The sequence below is a fragment of the Lactuca virosa genome, chromosome 5 (assembly GCF_052849685.1).
Source record: "Lactuca virosa cultivar CGN04683 chromosome 5, Lactuca_virosa_CGN04683_v6, whole genome shotgun sequence".
NCBI lineage: Eukaryota > Viridiplantae > Streptophyta > Magnoliopsida > Asterales > Asteraceae > Lactuca > Lactuca virosa.
Window position 1 is genome coordinate 319,234,848 of NC_136430.1, and position 20,690 is coordinate 319,255,537.

Below are 20,690 nucleotides of genomic sequence, written 5' to 3' on the forward strand. Positions count from 1 at the left end.
TGACACCCATTTTTCGACAATAATTGTTCAGATATATTTTGCGGCGTTAACAATCGGTGATTAACTTTTATATGTTGTAAAATAATATTAATCAAACTAATTGCTTCATATACGATGGATTAATTAGATAATAATATAAGACTGATTATTTATTAAAAACAAATATATATGGAGAGTTTTAAGAAATTATGTTATATTAAAGAATCATTATATATACATATATCTTATATCTTATATGTGTGCGTTAGTGTGTGTGGTGATTGGATAATATATCCAATTAATCCATTAAAGAATTAGATGAATTGGTGGTCGTGTTTAATTGGCTGGAATGTTGTGTATGTTTTTTAGTATGACACGTATTTATTAGGATCAGTATGTACTAGTCACTGGTACTTTCATGTGTATCTATTACTTCTTAATCAATAAGAAAATCTTGTTTTGTCGTGAGCTTCATATAAGAGTATAAATAGATGGTTTGGTCTTACGAGTTTATTACTCAAGAAAACACTCTTCAAATGATAGAAAAAATATAAATATTCTAAAAATTTTAAGAATAAAAAAAATCTCATTGGTCGGCATGTCGGCGCGTATCACAGTTAAAACGAGATAAGGTTTCGGCAAGTTAATAAGTTGGCAAGTAGTGTTAAGGTTGGAGCCACGATAATAGTTAGTCTTCACTAACTAGTCAAGTGAGTGCATAGTTACTTTCATTAACATGATTTTAATACAAATATTAATTAAAATATTAAATATTTCTTGAAAGTTTATATGTCAATTATATGTTTATTGCCTGAAATATATGTTAGATATATATTTGATGATATACGATGTGCGAACCAGTTATGGTTCTATATGTGTTAAGATGTATATATATGATATTATTACGTGATAATAATAATAATAGAAGTATTATTTCTAAAAAAAGTAAATTAATACCTTAAACTTTGTGTTAAGTATACACTAGTTAGCGTTGCCTAAACGGAGTTGGTATTGAAAATTGAGTATAAGCATTGTAGTTTTTCCTAGTGATGGGATAAGACTTAAAAATGGATGTTTAGTTCAATTAAGTTTGGACATTGGGTAGCCTCTTATTAAGAGTACGTGTGTGCTGAGATTGATGATCGGTAGAGTACGTCTTACGTACAGAAGTACATTTTATGTACGAAGTCTTTTTCAAAGCTCTGTGTCTCAGCTGCTACTTGTGTCGGGATATTATTATGTTCTGGGGTACGAGTCCTACTCATACTCGGGTACTATAATGTGCCAGAAGTACTATCATGTACAAAGTCTTTTTTTGACACTATTGTGTGTCGGTTACGGGAGCGTACAGGAGTACTCTATTAGTATTTCCCCATACTTTTATTTTGAAGAGCTTTGGAGTCATCATTTCTTTTATGAAGTGATCGGACGAGCTTCATGTGTCAGCGTTTCCTTTCACGAAGTAATTGAGGGAACTTCGTAGACTGCCTAATAAAGTGTGTCAGTAATAGACCACTACCAGGTATGTCTGATGTTGTATTGCCAAATAGGGTGAGTCTGGGGGTAAAATACCTCATGGTGTCAGACCACTGCTAGGCACAATTATCTAGATAACTACCCCTGACTTAACTGTCTTGTGGTTTTTACAAACGGAGGTTTATGGTGAAACTTATTTCATTCCCCTCATTTGATGTCTTTATTGATCCTCGTTTGCTGCCAGGAAAATTTCCGAAGCAGTGTCGTCAGTTTGTTGTTCATATTGATCATTTAGGCTAGATCTCGTAAGATCATTGTATAGGATCAGTATGTGGGGATCGACGGGATGAGTTAGATTGTTTTTGAGATATGATATATCTATGTTAATGATAATAGTGGTTTTGCAGGTTTGAGATATACATTATTATCACATTGTGGGATTGAAAACCCTATGTATCTCACCAGGTTTCCCAACCTGGCCCACTCAATTTATATGCATCGTTAGCAGTGTAAGACTACTGAAGACTCGAGTACAATGCTGAGAGAAGACATGCAATAGAGTTCAGGACCGCTAGGTCTTTACACTGTAATATATGTTGTGTATCAGTTATGACATCCCTAGAGTTGTATTATTTTGAGACAATATTTTGTACTCAAATTGTTTTAATATACTGGGAATTTCCGCAATAAAAGATATTATGATTTTTAAAGCGTAAAGAAATTTTTTTCGGTTCTGAAAATTAGGAATGTCACAGTTGATATCAGAGCATTAATTTAAGCGAACTACGAATTGTGAGGATTTCTAGACTTAAACTTAGATTTCTAAGTGATGATGGTGAGGTGTGTGTCTAGTATACTTTAGGTTGAATACCTAAATTAATATTAAAAAGACACAAGCACTAAAATATTTGAGGGTATATGCCTTAATTAATATTATGTGCTAATAGAATCGTTTTATAGCATGCTTTAGGTTGAATACCTTACTTGCTATAGTGTGCACTAGCATAATTTAGGAAATATGTCTTATATGCTAATATGTGCTAAATGATAAATAACATAGCATGCTTTAGGTTTCTTACCTATATTGCTATTACTTTAGGAAGTTTAAGGTTTGTTGCCGACCTTGGTTTGGAAGAAGAAATTTTATGTGTTCAAAATTCTAAACGTTTAAGTATTGTATTAGAACTGACATGTAGCTTTTTGAAGTGATAAGGAGACTTACGATAGTTGACATCGATAACTTTGTAAATAAACCAATCGAGTGATATCGTAAAATAATACCTATCAAGTGATGCCGTAAATAGTGTATTAATAGCTATAGAGTGGTATCGTACCTTTAGAGTACATCTGATGATAGTAACATTGGAGAAGTATTGTACACGTGGAGTACACTTTCAACTGGCGGGATGATAAAACTATGGTGTAGTCCATGAAGTTGTCCCACCGCTTGGCAATTCCACCACCGACTAGATTGAAGCGATGATGGCTTACAGATTCAGAAGAACTAGAGATGGTGATGAATACTTCGACAATATCGAAATTGATATTGTGCAAGATTTAGGAGAATTCAATGAAGATTAAAGGAAAGTCTAACATACTTTTCAGACTCAATAGACCAATACCTTGTCTAACGTTGTGATGTAGTATGCAGTTCGAGTGGTGTGGTAAGAGCTGATTTGTACCCTATACAGGATGCTCGGACTTAGTATTTAAATATACAGAGTGACAATCGATTTCTATCTCATCCTTATGATGTTTCGTGGTGTGTTAAGATGACTTTAACATACATGATTAGGGTGGTAAAATGAGTCATTTGGTTGTGAAAGGCTCAGTGACTTACTTGTCTAAGTAAGGTAGAATACTTAGTTGAAGAAGCAATACACCCATAGTATTAGACCATAAGAGATGTTGTTGTCATGAACGACAGAGAACGAATTTGAAGCTAGTAGAACATGTTGAGATACAGCTAAAATGCAGACTTCCTAGGATTGACTCTTATGAAGTAGACATGAAAGATATACAGATGAAAAGCAGACCTTCTAAGATTAATGATGATGTCATGGAAGAATGATATGCATGGAAACTTGCATGAGTTAGAAGATGATGCAGCTAGTTGGAGACCGTTTGTCTCCACACTGCTAGAGTAAATTCTGGTATAGTATGCCTCGCAGAGGGGACACTACCCGAGAAAGAATTTATATGAAGAATTTGGAAGTGAAATTCTTGTCGACCTAGGAAAAGTATTAGAATATGCTATATTGAGCATATGTGTGAGAAGGATCCTAGAAGACGAGTCTAGGAAATCGAAGATGTATTTGATAGAGACGTGAAATCCCTAGTTGAGTCTAGGAGAAATTGTGTGCGTGCTTGTTTGAACACATTCATGTGTGATAAGTACTTTGTGATTTTTTTTGTATGGTGACTTAGGGACTGCGAGACAATTCTTGGGACGAGTATGAGTAGGTGTGAAAGGTAGTAGATGCATATACTACTCGAAGCACAAGACTCACACTTGGATCAGGAATAGTCACAAGGTTACTAAGGAACTAGTAGTTGACCTTGAATTTTTATGTTTCCACCATTACCTACGCTATGGTGATGACTAGGAAGATGATTTTCGTTCAGACCCTGGTGGTCATAACGAATCGAGTCCGATTAATATAAATCTGCGAAGTGAGTTGATTGGTTCAGAGAACCACGTCATGTGTAGTGACCAAACTTCAGTCGGGAGATTGAAGAAGGAGATGGTCGAGGTAGTCGATAGAAGTATAACAGCCTTCGTTGAAGGATTAAGCAAGCATTAGCTAGAAATGCTACCTGCTATGAAGATATTATATCACATTAAAACATGAAGGAAGGTTTCTTCTGTGATAGTATTTGACTAATAGAGACAAGAGTCTTGTTCGTTGTGTGTCTTTTGCATTATGAAATCGAAGGTCATTAGAATATCTTGGGTTAAGTTTGTGACCCAAATTTAAAAAGGAGTAGGAGTCTGAAATGAGAATCGAGTTTTTAACTCGGAGATTAGGATAGAAGGTCCAATAGAGAATGAAGATCGGGTGCAAGTTTGAGCACCGCCATCAACTAAGAAGTCCAAGAGTTTGTTTAACAAGTCATATGAGTTGTGATTTTTAAAGAGAGGGTGAAAAGAAGCATAAGGATGATTGTTGTGCGTTTGTGTCTAAATACTTCAGATATGGTCAAGTGGATCAGTCGGAACGCGATAAGATTAATCGCCCTAGAGAAGAGGTGGGGATAATATTGAGTTCAACAACTGTCGTTGTTGCTAATAATTTCTAATATGTTAGTAACACCATCTTATACTACTTTGTATACGTATACATCCTTATAAAACTACATGCTAGGTGTGATCTTTATCAATCTGTGTTCACATTATGCAAGAAGATCACACATTGTGGGCTCAAGCAGTGATACTACGTTGGGAATGTTAAGGTCATTGATATGACAATCAACAATTTATTCCAACAAGAAAGAAACTACAAATCAAAGACGCAGAGCCAATTAGGGCTTTGATCGGGTGTGAGTAGCAACAAATGGGAGTTCAGACCCAAGTGAGGAGAACCAACCATTGAGGTAAAAGTGCGAAAGACAACTCGACTTCGGTTTTGATGTCAAGGACTTGGAAAAAAACTGAAAGCAACTTGCGGGGATCGCATATATTCACTGAGTTTGTGATTTCGGGGACGAAATCATCCTAACTGGGGGAGAATTGTAACGCCCGTAAGTTAGGCTAGACATTAAAAGAATAATAATAATAATAAATATTTTTTTATTGAATAATTAAAATCCTCGAATAGGATAATTATTCGTCATATGCGCTACCGGCTATATAAATATCTATTTAATATATGCACGTTATGTAAACAAATATTATGACTATATAATATTTGTAGAAAATTTTATTATAAAATTTATCATTGAACCGATAAAATAAACGTTAAAAATAAAAAGATTACTTATGATAAATAATTTTAACGAAAGTTGTAACGAACCTAAAACCTCAAATTATATGATGTATTTGGTCTAGATACAGTCAAAAGTGAATCCAAGTAGTGAAACGGTATTTTTGTTACACCCATTTTTCGACAATAATTGTTCAGATACATTTTACGGCGTTAGCAATCGGTGATTAACTTTTATACGTTGTAAAATAATATTAATCAAACTAATTGCTTCATATACGATGGATTAATTAGATAATAATATAAGACTTGATTATTTATTAAAAACAAACTTTTATATGTATATATGGAGATTTTTAAGAAATTATGTTATATTAAAGAATCATTATATATACATATATCTTATATGTGTGCGTTACGGGCTGTTTGGTAGGATCTGAATTTTTAAGATCTGAATTTTTAAAATGTCTGAATTTCTAACAGGGTCAGAAATTGAAATTAGGGTTTCACATAAAATGATGATTAGGGTTAAGTTTCCTACTTAACCCATTAAGGACTTAATCCACTAAGGACTTAATCCATTAAGTCCAATATTGCTTAGATTAATTTTTGCCAATGATTATTATTTAATATTTCAAGTTATCAAATAATTCTCGTGTGTGTCCCGATAAATTCTCAAAATTAGGGTTTTATTGGCATTAGGGTTTTCCAACCCAAATACTAGCCCATTTATCAATTTGTTGGGCTTTTAGGTCAATTAGGCCTTTATTGGGCCTATTAGGCCCACTAGAATATCATTAAGCCCATTAGGGTTTTGCTTAGGTCAATTAGGGTCTATTAGACCCATTAGGGTTTTCACTAAGCCCATTAGGCTTCATTAGGCCCATTAGGGCTTACAAGGCCCATTAGGGTTTCAAGCACCCCAAACGAATCAAACTTAACGAGGCAAGCACACCGCCACCCGACACGGCGGCCGGTGGCGGCAGGAGGCGGCAGCCATCACCCTAAGGTGGTGGTTTTCAATTTCTTTCCATTATTCCATTTTACAATTTACAAAGAAAATATCGAAATAAACGCACACACAGTACACTAGAATAAACGCACACACGCAACCACCCTTGCGGTGGCCGGCGGTGGCTCGTGGAGGCAGCTTGATGGAGGAATCCAGAGGGCGGCAGACGGTGGCACAACGAAATAACCATAGAAACAACTGCAGCGGTGGCGCGACGGCGATGGCTGGCGGCGTTTCGATGATCTGAGGGAGAAGGGAAAGGCGGAGTGAAGCAGCAGCGACGGAGGAGGGTGGCGGTTCCACCGGAAATGGCGACGACGATGCCCCAGGGTAGGTTTCTTTCGATCTCTTGCTGCCACGACGTCAATGGAGGTCTCCGTCTTTAATGGGGTGGCACAGCGGTGGAATTTGCGATAACAGCCACCACCTCACGGTGGTGGCGGTGGTTTCTTTTCGTCCTTCTCGTCGGAATTGACCACAACGGAAGCAGTGAGGCGGAAACTTGGACGTCGACTTGTTCTCTCCGGAAGCTAGGTAACGACGGTGGCTTCACGGTGGCTAGAGGGCTGCGACGGGTGGAAGAAATCGGGAGGCACAAGGTTGGAGGGTGACAGCTGCACATAAGGGAGGGGGTTTAGGATTAGGGTTTGATCGATGAGGAAGCTATATACCCGGCTCCATTTATGAGTTTGCCATAATGGCAAAAACAACCCCTCCCTTCCCTTTTTGTTTGAGGAGCAATCCAATATTTACCCTTTCGACCCTAGCTTTGGAAATCTTCTTCAAATTAAATTCGATAATTACCATTTAAACCCTCAACATTAAAATCTTTACACCGTAGGTACAAAATTTACCAAACAACCCCCAATATCTTAATTATGATATTTTCAACCCTCTCTAGTCTTTTTCTTTCAAATTAAGTCCCAATAATTACCACGGAGCCCTTGTCTTCAAAATTATTTATAAACGGGGTCCAGAACTTACACTTTTAATCTCCGACTTCTAAAATTGCAACCTTTGGCTCCCGAAACCCAACACCTTGCTATATAATTATTGATTTTTAGGGCTATTATATAATCATTAATTTATTTATTTATTAAATAAACAGGGTGTTACAACTCTCCCCCACTTAAATTAGATTTCGCCCTCGAAATCATTCCTTATCCTTCCTTACACACCCAACCACTCTAGTAACATGGTCACCATCCTAGTCACACCCTAGCCTTCTCAGGGTAGCTGTGTCCAATCTTCGCAAGGCCCTAAAATTTGCAGGTGAACGAATTCCTCGCAACTAGTTCACATCTACTCCGTCTGAAATCTGCTGTCTTGGGACGGTCTGATTTCCTAACAGACCACTCATACTGAATCATTATCTTTGGACCCAGTCCACTCTATCCTTCAACCGGCTACTCAACTTGCAATAACTCGAGGTTCCCATTATAATTCAGGGTCACAGACCTAATTATTCCTGCAGATTAATTAAACTTAGCCAAGGCTCAGCTAACCCCGCTGCGAGTGATTTGTCACTCTCCAACTCATCTAGCTATCCTGTGCGTACTCGCAACGTAAACACGAATACTAACACTGCCCGAACACTGAACTGCCTGAGGCAGTATGTTGCCACTAATTATCATGCCAATATGGTTCTAACAACCTCCTGATCCAACCGATCGGGTCCATGCGTCGAATCCTGACGTCACCAAATCCAAGGCTAAAAGTGTTTGCCACTTAACCGATGGTAGCCTTATATCACAAGTAATCTTATACGGTCCATTGCTTCCCTGATCCCATAACTGTAGTGGCACTCCTACAATCGTATCACTGGCTCAACCTGATCTAATCCTTCTGGGTAAATCTGAAATCCAATCTGTGGATTTCCATATCCTCAATGTTGCACCCGAACTGGTGCGTACTTCTGTTCATTTCGCGTCCTAATAACGCGCTCATGCTATCTGCCAACCAAGTGAAGGCTGCGGCTACACTCACATACTTACATCACTCAAGCACTATCTGCTAACCTAGTGAATGTTACGGCTACACCCGCAGACTTACAACACGCTAACATTATCTGCCAACCTCGTGAATGCTATGGGCACCCCCGCAGTCTTACAACACTTCCAATACTATCTGATCGCTAGTGAATGTTACGGCTACCCCCACAGTCTTACAACACTTTCCATACCAGTCGAACACACACTCGACCTAACATACAACTGAACTTGAGTCCTAACTAGAGCTCTAACTTGGTTCCTGAAATCTGTTGTCTGAGAGTCTCGAAGGTTGCCTGCTGCTCAGGCCCTCAACGAAAGGCCACCGACTTCTTGGTCAATCGGGTCAAAGGAACCGCAATCTCGGAGAAGTCCCGCATAACTCTCCGGTAGTATCCCGCTAGACCCAGGAAACTCCGAATCTCGGTTGGAGACCTCGGAATCTCCCATTGCATCAAGGCCTCTACCTTGGCCGGATCGACCAGAATACCCTTCTGGTTGACAAGGTGCCCAAGAGATTGTACCTCGCGCAACCAGAACTCACAGTTGGAGAACTTTATAAAAAGTCTCTCCCCCACTTAGATTCGACTAAGTCTTCATAGTAAATGAGAATTGAAGGATTCCCAATCCTTCTCGCTTTCTAATAGCCCACTGATGACAACCTGTGCCTGCCAATGCTAGCGTTTAATCATCGATTAAACCTTGAGATCTCCCATCCTCGAAAATCTTGATGAGTACCCTTGAAATCTGATCCAGTCTGACACCTCAATCCACCTCCCATGGTGACAACCGGAGGCCTTAATCTTCACTCTGGCTGACGAATCCTCGTTCCCACTTCCAATTTTGCAGCACCACTAAATTCTAACCGAACATAGCCCACACGAGAAATGCAATTCTCTTGAACATCCAACGACCGAACACCCATGCGTCTAACACTCGCAACTGACTCCACTATCTTCATGCCACCAGTCCTCCCCTAGCAACGGTATTGCCTTGAACTTCGAAGTTCATCCATAGACATTTTCCATCATACCTGAACCATGATAGAATCACTGAACGCTGAATTCACTGGAGAACTATCGCTCTACTCCTGACCGAGTATCCTCTAAATAATACTCCCGCACAGATCCCAACAAAGATCCGAAACGATAACGGTACACGCAGAACCCACTCCGCAAGATGCGTCCTTCTGTGGGTTCATCAAGGACCTTTCGACATGCAGGACGACATATATGATCTTTGATAACCCAGACACTAGCAGAAAACCGCCCCGAGATCTGACTTATCCAAACTCACTCACAATCCCAAAGTGATATGTATCCCCAACATCCATCTAGTAGCAATAAAAGATGACATACCCGCACCATATGGAGGAATATTGATCACCTTCTGCTGACATGACCAATCCCGCTACCCTGTAGTAGCCTAAATCCTTGGAGCGACAAACTCCCTTGTGCACTCTCCTGTACGTGCTGCACTGACTCCGGGCCTGCTGGCCTTTCACCCGATGATCAGAAGTCATGGGTCTCTTCCCGGGACCCTCTACTATACTCACCTAGTACGAACCTATCTTCTCAAAGTGCTCCAAATCGATCTCGTATCTACAAACTCTTGGAATTCATATCCTTCAGGGTCTAACACCCTGTCACGCTCGCTAGCTCACTTGCCAATGTCTAAGCTGCAACACTGGAACATCCTCTGTCCCCAAACTGGGTCACAAACTTCTCCCCGAAGCTTCTCGGATTCTCCAAGACTCTCACCGATTCGAGTATGGATCCTGTGCTTTTAGTAGTACGGGCCCAATACTACCTTCCACGCCTATCCATACTTTCCTCAGCAATCCTCTCGGATCCTCCAAGTCACTTCCTCAATCTGATACACCCAAGTCTCACTAAACCTCGCTTCTAACCCACTGAAACATATCCTAGGCTTTCCTAGGTTCCCGAACTCACCCAGTCCTCAGCTGCTGAAAGATTCCCAGTAATGTCAACTAGCTACCTCGTGAATATAGCCACATGCAACAGAGATCAGATAATCATTCGAGTAAAAGACCCCCATCCCTAGAACGGTTGGACTCAAACAAGAGTTGCGCAATAGGGTCAAATCTATCACTCTGAGATTATCCAGCCTGTGCCACATGTGACTTAGCATATTCACTTAATAGTTAGCTCACATTACTAAAAGTCCCACAAAGCACAAAGCAAGCAGCATTCAGACAATGGAAACTCTAACCATCATATTCCAATCAAATCATTCTATCCTCTAATCAGGAATCTGTACATGCAGTTCAAAGGCTCATACAATCAGGCATAACCTAAACAAGCTATCCTATCACTGACTGATCAGTACTAGCATGCAAGTCTACAAGCACATACAATAGGCATATAAGGCATCCTTCCTAGATCCTTAGCCCTAATCTAGCATGCAGTTCTCATAATCATATCATAACATAACATATCATAACATGTATGGGTATCTTGGGGAAAACTTACTTGAGCTCGGCTGATTGCACGCATCACACACTTTGTTCTTTTCAAAGTTCTTTTCTCTTTCAAATTCTTTTCAAACTTCTTTTCATAAAATGATTTTACTTTTGAAAATTTTCATACCAAGTCCTTAGTTTGAGTTCAGACACACCCGAGAGTATGCTCGAATCCCTCAAACCAAGGCTCTGATACCAACTTGTAACATCCCAAAATTCAAGACCAAAAATTTCATTTTTATTAGATTATTATAAAACCAACAGTATAAGAAAACATCCATAGTAACATCTCATGTCAAAACCAAAGTGTCAGTAATCAAAACATGTTATCATAAAATAATATCAGAGTGTAATCCCAAGGATCTCATGTGCGGAAAACATAGTGTGATGCGCTGCGATCGAGCCGACTCCTTTCCTTTGAAAACGAAGTACCTGAAACCAAAACTGAAAACCGTCAGCACGAAGATTAGTGAGTTCCCCCATCATACCACATACCATACAATCATATATTATCAGGCATATCTGGATGCCCGACCTACCCTGCTGAGCATACCGGGGTCCTCAACCTACCTCATGTTAGGCATATCTGGGTGTCCAACCTACCCCTTCGGTATCTTTCAACCGGTAACCGGGAGCTTGCCTCCCCTTCGGTATCATTCAACCGGTAACCGATGACCATTCAAACCCTACCACTACCACATAAAAGCATAGCATAAACACATAAATCACATACCTCCTAGCATATCTGGGTGCTGGCCTACCCCTTCGGTCCTGTTGACCGATAACTGGGGACTATTTCACCCCCTACTACCACTATCACATAATCATCATATCATGCTAGCATATAAACATAACAGGTAGTAGCAAACGTAGATAATTATCACAAAGGCAATTATCTAACATACAACTCCTACTAGTGGGCCGACATTGTGGCCGTAGACCCACTCCTACTCGAACGTAACTCACCTCACACTGTTGAAGTCCCGTAGACACAACTCTAGCTGCTGGATGACAGGTTCCCGAGCTGTGAACATCAAAATAACACCAAATTAATAATTGGGTCCCAATACATAACCATAATTCCATGCTTTGGATAATCACTACATTCCCCCAAGCTTGGCTTATTCAAGCCCAAGGCCCAATCCATAGGCCCAAAGTCAATTAGTAATCAAAGCCCAACAAATGGCCCAATTTTCTAAATTAGGCCCAGGCCTATACATGGTCTTATTCTAAGGCCCAACATCATATAATTATTAAGGCCCAAACTATGGCCCATCTATGGCCCAATTTTCCAAATTGGGCCGAATCCCTTACATGGGCTTTACCCTAGGCCCATTAAATTGTTTTAGCCCATTTGCTTGTTCTTGGATGGCCCATTATTATCCCAATCATCAAAGCCCAATAGAAAGGCCCAACTTAAGGCCCAATTGAAATTAGGGTTTCACATAAAATGATGATTAGGGTTAAGTTTCCTACTTAACCCATTAAGGACTTAATCCACCAAGGACTTAATCCATTAAGTCCAATATTGCTTAGATTAATTTTTGCCAATGATTATTATTTAATATTTCAAGTTATCAAATAATTCCCGTGTGTGTCCCGATAAATTCTCAAAATTAGGGTTTTATTGGTATTAAGGTTTTCCAACCCAAATACTAGCCCATTTATCAATTTGTTGGGCTTTTAGGTCAATTATGACTTTATTGGGCCTATTAGGCCCACTAAAATATCATTAAGCCCATTAGGGTTTTCCTTAGGTCAATTAGGGTCCATTAGACCCATTAGGGTTTTCACTAAACCCATTAGGCTTGATTGGGCCCATTAGGGCTTACAAGGCCCATTAGGGTTTCAAGCACCCTAAATGAATCATACTCAACGAGGCAAGAACACCGCCACCCGACACGGCGGCCGGTGGCGGCAGCCACCACCCTAAGGTGGTGGTTTTCAATTTCTTTCCATTATTCCATTTTACAATTTACAAAGAAAATATCGAAATAAACGCGCACACACACTACACTAGAATAAACGCACACACGCAACCACCCTTGCGGTGGCCGGCGGTGGCTCGTGGCGGCAGCTTGATGGAGGAATCCCGGAGGGCGGCAGACGGTGGCACAACGAAATAACCATAGAAACAGCTGCAGCGGCGGCGCGACGGTGATGGCTGGCGGCGTTTCGATGATCTGAGGGAGAAGGGAAAGGCGGAGTGAAGCAGCAGCGGCGGAGGAGTGTGGCGGTTCCACCGGAAATGGCGACGACGATGCCCCAGGGTAGGTTTCTTTCGATCTCTCGCTGCCACGACATCAATGGAGGTCTTCGTCTTTAATGGGGTGGCACAGCGGCGAAATTTGCGATAACAGCCACCACCTCACGGTGGTGGCGGTGGTTTCTTTTCATCCTTCTCGTAGGAATTGACCACAGCGGCTGCAGCAAGGCGGCAACTTGGATGTCGACTTGTTCTCTCCGGAAGCTAGGTAACGACTGTAGCTAGAGGGCTGCGACGGCTGGAAGAAATCGGGAGAAACAAGGTTGGAGGGTGACGGCTGCACATAAGGGAGGGGGTTTAGGGTTAGGGTTTGATCGATGAGGAAGCTATATACCCGGCTCCATTTATGAGTTTGCCATAATGGCAAAAATAACCCCTCCCTTCCCTTTTTGTTTCAAGAGCAATCCAATATTTACCCTTTCGACCCTAGCTTTGGAAATCTTCCTCAAATTAAATCCGATAATTACCATTTAAACCCTCAACATTAAAATCCTTTACACCTTAAGTATAAAATTTACCAAACAGCCCCCAATATCTTAATTATGACATTTTCAACCCTCTCTTCTCTTTTTCTTTCAAATTAAGTCCCAATAATTACCACAGAGCCCTTGTCTTCATAATTATTTACAAACGGGGTCCAGAACTTACACTTTTAATCTCCGACTTCTAAAATTGCAACTTTTGGCTCCCGAAACCTAACACCTTGCTATATAATTATTGATTTTTAGGGCTATTATATAATCATTAATTTATTTATTTATTAGATAAACAGGGTGTTACAATGATGTGTTTACCTTACAACCACCCTACATTCTACCTTGAAGTTACCATAATATCTACTTGTTTTAGACTGAGTTTATCTATTTTTATTTATTATTGTAGTAAATTACATGAAGTTACCTATGGTTTGGGGTAATTTTTATGTTTGGTCCCTAACCATTTTTTTAACTCAGATCGTCTCTATGGTTTAATTTTATTGCATCGTTCGTCTTTGACAGACTTAAAATGACCAATATACCCTTATTTATTATTTTGTTTAATTTTAAGTTATTAAAAAGAAATTTTTTAATATGTGTAGGTCCTTCCCATTGAACCCATCAGCCTCCCCGTCCATTTTCTTACATGATATCTCTTTCTGTTTCTTTCAAATTAGATCCAAGAAACTATCATTCTCTTTCTATTAAGTCTCGCTTAATAACACCAAGATTCTCTCATGTCTCTCCCTCTCTCAACTCCGTCGAAGTTAGGCCACCATCACCTACCAAATACCCTAACAACATTGTTGTTGCTTCCTTGGTGGGTGCTTCGATTTAGGGCAGAGGTGAAAGCGGAAGGAGGTGAAGACAACGACTTGTTAATTATCCAAAATTGTCGTTTCACGTAAGAGTATGTAATATATTTTCAAGCATCTCTAAATATTATTAAAAGAGAACCTTTACTTCTAAATTGAAGAACTCAGGGTCATTGATTGCATTTTAATCCTATATTTTTCACCATTGGATTATTTGCTGACATCATCTTTGTCAACCATTTTATTTTTGTCCACAAATTTTATAAAACATATATTACATTTTAAATTAGGAAGTTTATTGATGACAATTAAATCTCACCAAAAATAAAATGAATTAAATTAAGAATTTTATTAATAACAATTAAATCTCACCAAAAATAAAATGAATTAAATTAGAAATTCTATTAATGACAATTAAATCTCACAAAAAATAAAATGAAAAAATGCTCCGACCCATCCCTCATTACCACTACCCCTACCCCCTCTCCCTTTTTTCTTTACATAATTTATCTAACCTAAGTTTTGTAGAGGGGCGGAAAATAGGGAAAGAAGAAATAGAATATATGTGGGCTTCAATCTGTGTAGATTAGTCTTGTGTTCGATCATCATGAAAGAAGGAGGAATAATATAGAGATAAATTTCTCTGGATTCTAATTTAATTTGGTCGTAGTTTATATCGATTTTGGGTACGTTTTAGATTATGTTTCTTTTATTCTGTTTCAACTATGAAGTTCCAATCTATAAAACCTTTCGATTTGAGTTTAAATCCATAATTGTTACATTTTCTGAATTTGCTTTGATTTTTGTTCTTATGATTTGTATTGTTGATTTTGATTTTTTAAGTTATAGATATCTGGAGAGAAAAATGATGGACACAGCAGCACCGCTACCTCTCATCCATTATTTCGATTTGGAAGATATGTCCACTAGGTAGTGAATTTGTATATGTCGATTTTCTTTTTTATTTTTACATTTTTGTATATTCGTTTAGTCAATGATTTTTTTGTGGCTTACCAGGTCGTGAATGGAAGATATACTCGAGTCAACATCTATAATGCTTTACCCATTCGATCCTTCCTGGATTTGGAGATGAAATTTAAACCCTTATACCATTGAGTGATCCACATATTCTACAACTCAGCAAAACCCAGTAGTGATATGTGTTTTGATTTATTGTAAAAATCATCTTTAAAAATACAAATTGGGCTCTCAAAATAAGTTATTCACTTATCCTTTTTTAATATTATAAAAAAACATCTTTTAGGCTCAATAGCAAAGAAAAGACAAAGTTTTAGTATACCATGTAAACAGATTACATCGATAAATCTTATTGGAAAATGTTTGGGATTGATTAATTTTGGTCAATTAGCAGGGGTTTTTTTGGTTAACTTGTGTTGTCTGGGCATGCCGAGAAGCATAGTAAGAACCTTGCACAACCTTATTCTTTCGTTTAACTGGTTTGGATCTTCTTATTGACTTTACTTTCTCAAGGATAATTGGGTACACCCTACACTCTTGAAAATAGGGTTGGTAACGTTGTGAGTATCAAGGTTTTCTCAGCAATAAGAGAAGATATTTGTATAAAAGTTGCAATATAAACCATTTTTAATTACATAATAATAACTAAACAAATATATGTGAAGGATTATCTTTATAATTTAAATTGCAATATATAACATAAAAATCGTATGAAATTTTCATTGTTCCATTCCATGCCTCACAAACATGTTTCTGGAATGGAATTACTTATTTTATTATATTGCTTTTACGATTACCTATCCATTCCATTTCTTTGTTGTTCCATTCTTTGCAACCTCACATATCTCAAAAAAGTAATTCAGAAATCCATCATACAATAGAAAATGTTTTATAAACTCCTATAAGGGAAGAAGAAAGATAAGACTAAATGAGTGTATGGTGTTAATCTAATTATGATGTTCTTTCGTCTCTATTTGCATGTTTCTAGCTTGTTTGTAGTATTGTCTATAAAATATTGTTGTTATATTTGAAAGTTCATTTTACCCTTTTCATCTTTTTGTGTGTATATTTTAATCTTTCAGGTTTTTTTAAAGTATTTGAGGGACCGTTTCTGCTTGGGAGTGGGGTGAAGTCAAGGGCCCTAAAACTGGAGGGTAGTTGTATTTAGAGCCACTTAAATATTGAAGATTTTTGTTGGCATTAATTTCAATAATCATATATATCCTAGAAGAGATATCATAACCATAGTTTATTTTTTATAATGTTTTTTTGTATATTTATTAAATGTTGTACAGGTGATGTCTACAAGGTGTTGATATTTTTTTTGTTGGCAAGTTATTACGCTATCTAACACCCCAATAATCTATAATATTTGTATAAGATGGTGACAATTATTATTTTTTATTGCAGCTTCTCTTCATATTGATTATCCAATGTGGTTTGAGTTCTGGAATGCTGCCACATAGAGGATTCCACATTGTGGGGCGTTGGAATTATTTACAGAATGAGGCATGATTTATATGCCTTTTTGGGTATTGATGGAAATGTTTAATTCTTGCTCATATAGATCGATAAGTATTTTACAGTATGCTCTTTTAACCTTATATTAGGACCTTTTCTGGAAAAAATTGTTTTTAGTATTGAACTTTGAAAATAAAAGTTCATATATAGCATCGTACTCTTAAAAAATGACTTTTTTTGGATTATTTTTAGTTGATATGGAAAGTTATATTTTTTGTATATTGAAGATCATTTAAATGATTGTCTTCTGGAAAAAAAATATTCATTAGTAGCATTAAACTTTGCAAAAAAGTTCATTAAAAGCATCGTAGTTTCAAAAAAGGATTTTTTCGTATTTTTTTGGCTAATCTAGAAAAGTTTTATTTTTATGTACATTAGAGCTCATTAATAGGATTTTTTTGAAAACATTTTGTTAATGGAAAGTACATTTTCATTTTCTTTCGCATATAGACTATTTATGTAAAAAAAAAACATTTCAAATATGGATCATTTATGTATTTTTGTTCACAAGTGAACCATTTATGTAATATATAAATTTAAATGTTAATTAGTAGGTCATTAATATGACAATTTTCTAGGAAAAATTAGTTTTTAGTGTTGAAATTTGCAAAAAAAAAGTTCATTAACAACACTGTACTTTAAAAAAATATTATTTTGGAATATTTTTAGATGATATTGAAACGTTTCATGTTTTCCAATATTAAAGCTCATTTGTAGGACAATGTTCTGGAAGCGAATTTCATTAATAGTGTTGAACTTTGCAAAAATATTCATTAATAACATCATACTTTTAAAAAATAACTTTTTTTTTTGGAATTCTTTAACTGCAGGTAGATTCCTTGAATGCCTACCTTGATGAACATATATGGAGAAATCTTTTTGGAAAAGGATAAAATCCTGATATGACAACACGAACAAGAAAAAGAAAAACCCAGTTTTGACTAACCCAATTTATTCAAAATCTTTATTCATTTTAGTAGCTTACACACCATTTAGATGCTCTCAAAATAGCATATGAAATAACTTCGAGATGTGATGAAGCTAAAATGTTATTTGACATGTTTTGTACTTTCTAATGATCATTACCAGGAAACATTTGAAGGATTTTTTTACCAGAAAGAATGTGATCAATATACAAAACAATGATGCATATTCAGAACCTAATGTTCTTAAGTTACTGTAATAAGGTCTTCCTGTAATAGTTGATTGGCCCTACCCAACTATCCCATGCAAGTTAACGGATTTATGTTGTTCTAAATGTGTTCAAATGCTTCACTTAGGTGTTACTCAGCACATGGTCTGCGGACTATCCACATTGATTTCATAATTGAGAAGAACACATCACATCGACCAAGATCAGACCATCAACCATATTAGTGACCCCCACTGAGATTAGCAATGTAATTTGAGTAATCATCCAAAACAGACAATGAACTTTGAACTGTAGTAAATCAAGAATCAATTCCTAAATTGTACATAAAACTTCCAATGTTAAACCTTGAACATTTTCAATTAATGTTATCGAGTTGATATGCATTTGATTATTTAGGTATATCGTAAATTGTTTAGCTTTCCCTGTTGAATTATGGCGTGAATGTAAAGTTTGACGTTTAACCGTAAACATGAGGCTTTAGTTTTGTTGCCTAAATAATGATTTGAATGAGACAAAAGCATTTGATGAGTGGATTCTTAAAATTAGTGAATGTAATACTAGTGGCCCTAATGATGGTGAAGTTGAAGTTGAATTTCCAGAAGACGTTGTTGTTCGCTCTACAGGTGACCATATTCATTCAATTGTATCCACCATTTATCCATCATTTGAAAACCATCTTGATGATCCAACATATTTTCAAGATAAAGCTATTTTGGTACCTACAAATGAAGAATTTGATGCTACCAATGACTACATTTTAGGATTGATGAAAGATGAAGGTAAAACATATATGAGTTCAAACTCTTTATGTGAGATAGAGTTACCAGATTTTTTTGAGAAATCAATCTACTCTTCAGTTGTGTTGAATGGTTTTAAGGTGTCTAGAATTTCCAATCATAAACTTACACTAAAAATAGGTGTTCCAGTCATGTTACTTCGTAATATCGAACAAACCAAAGGACTATGCAATGGCACTAGGTTACATATTGTTAGGATTGGAAGACACGTCATTGAAGCCTGAATCATATATGCTAGATTCTTCAACGAGACTACTTATATACCTTGCATGAAGTTAACTCCGTCTAATAAAAGAATCTCATTCCGTTTTTAGCGGAGGCAATTCCCCATAGTTGTTAATTTGTTATGGTCATTAACAAAAGTCAATGACAATAATTATCAAATGTTGGATTATACTTGCGTAGGCTCGTCTTCACTCATTGTCAGTTATATGTTTTTTGTTTCTCGTGTCACAAGTGAAAAAGGATTGAAAGTACTCATATATGACGAGGAAGGTCGTCCAACTAATAAAACAAAAAGTTGTGTTTACAAAGGGATCCTTCAACGATTATAGATATTCAGGTGTTTCATTGTTTTTTTTTTCAGACATTTCAATGTTACCAATAATACTAAATCTGTTTCTGTTACTTTATTTTTGTATAGTGCCAACTTTTTTATACCTTTATATGTATATTTTTATATGTTCTCCGTGTTTTACGCGGGTCATAATCTAGTATAATATCAAAGAGGGAGATTGTTAATGATTTAGAATACTATTGTTAGTAATTAGTATTAATAAAAATTAATATTCTATTAAGTGGGCATTATATAATTATAATATTACAAAGAGTTACTGAATGTTATTAAATTATAATCATTATTAGAGTTTAATAAAAACTATAAACCCTTTAGATATAAATTGGTAAATGTCGACTTTAATTATATTCTTGATCTCCATCATCAAAGATCGTTTGAATGAAAATTAAAGTGTTTTGTTGAGGAAGATCATCATATATCGTATCTAGCCTGTCATCGAAATTTGCATCAAGAAGGCGATAGTCTTAAAATAGAATTAGGTATATTTTGTTTCTTGGTGATTCGATAATATGTTTTTGGTCTATGGTTTATGTATTTATGCTAACATCATCTCCTTTGTGAAAGCAACCTCACTAGAAATATAATCCAACATTGTTCATGGCCTCCATGGTTTCCCTATTATTTCTCCAGCAACTTGATCGTGAAATGACATAGCTTTTTAGGTTCATCTCCCCTTCTTATTTGTATGTTGGCTGATATAGCAATTCTTTTTCGTCACTAAAACTACAGACGTGCTTTATGGCAGGGTATAAGGAGGCAATGGGATATGAAGGTGTGAAGATTATGGTGGAGACTCGGGAAGAAAGGAGAAGAGGGGGGTGGGGGAGTGGGGCATAAGGTGAGTTGTCATGAGTTTGGTGGATCCTCTAATTTAATGTATAGTATTTAAAATTAATAAAAAAACATAAAAGATATATATGCATTAGAGAGCAATGATACAAAAATTGAAAACATGAGCAGTGTCATATAACAAAAATGTTAACTTGGGCTAAAATTTTGGTTTCTTGTAAATCACGAGAATCATTTCTGTAATTTTCTTCTCAAATTATACATTAAAATAACATATATTTTTGTTTAATATCAAGTATCAAAATTGAGTGGGGGCATCTGATCTGACACCCATCCCAATCTCGCATGTGTATACATGTACGTGACTTGTATCAGGTTATATTTTAAACTTTTGACATTTATATAATTTTAATTACTTAAAATGAATCGACAATATTAACATCACTAATGCAAAATAT

The 20,690-nt window shown here is 36.8% G+C and overlaps 2 long non-coding RNA genes across 2 annotated transcripts; both read left to right on the forward strand.

The window, feature by feature from the left end:
* The first annotated feature begins 512 nt into the window (after nucleotides 1-512).
* On the forward strand, nucleotides 513-15,957 carry LOC145117204 (uncharacterized). The gene is made up of 3 exons (XR_013712558.1): nucleotides 513-689; nucleotides 15,261-15,347; nucleotides 15,435-15,957. It is a non-coding gene; the product is annotated as an uncharacterized LOC145117204 (long non-coding RNA).
* A 3,854-nt stretch (nucleotides 15,958-19,811) lies between these two features.
* On the forward strand, nucleotides 19,812-20,309 carry LOC145115282 (uncharacterized). Its single transcript, XR_013711492.1, has 3 exons — nucleotides 19,812-19,922; nucleotides 20,008-20,105; nucleotides 20,189-20,309. It is a non-coding gene; the product is annotated as an uncharacterized LOC145115282 (long non-coding RNA).
* The last annotated feature ends 381 nt before the right edge of the window (nucleotides 20,310-20,690 follow it).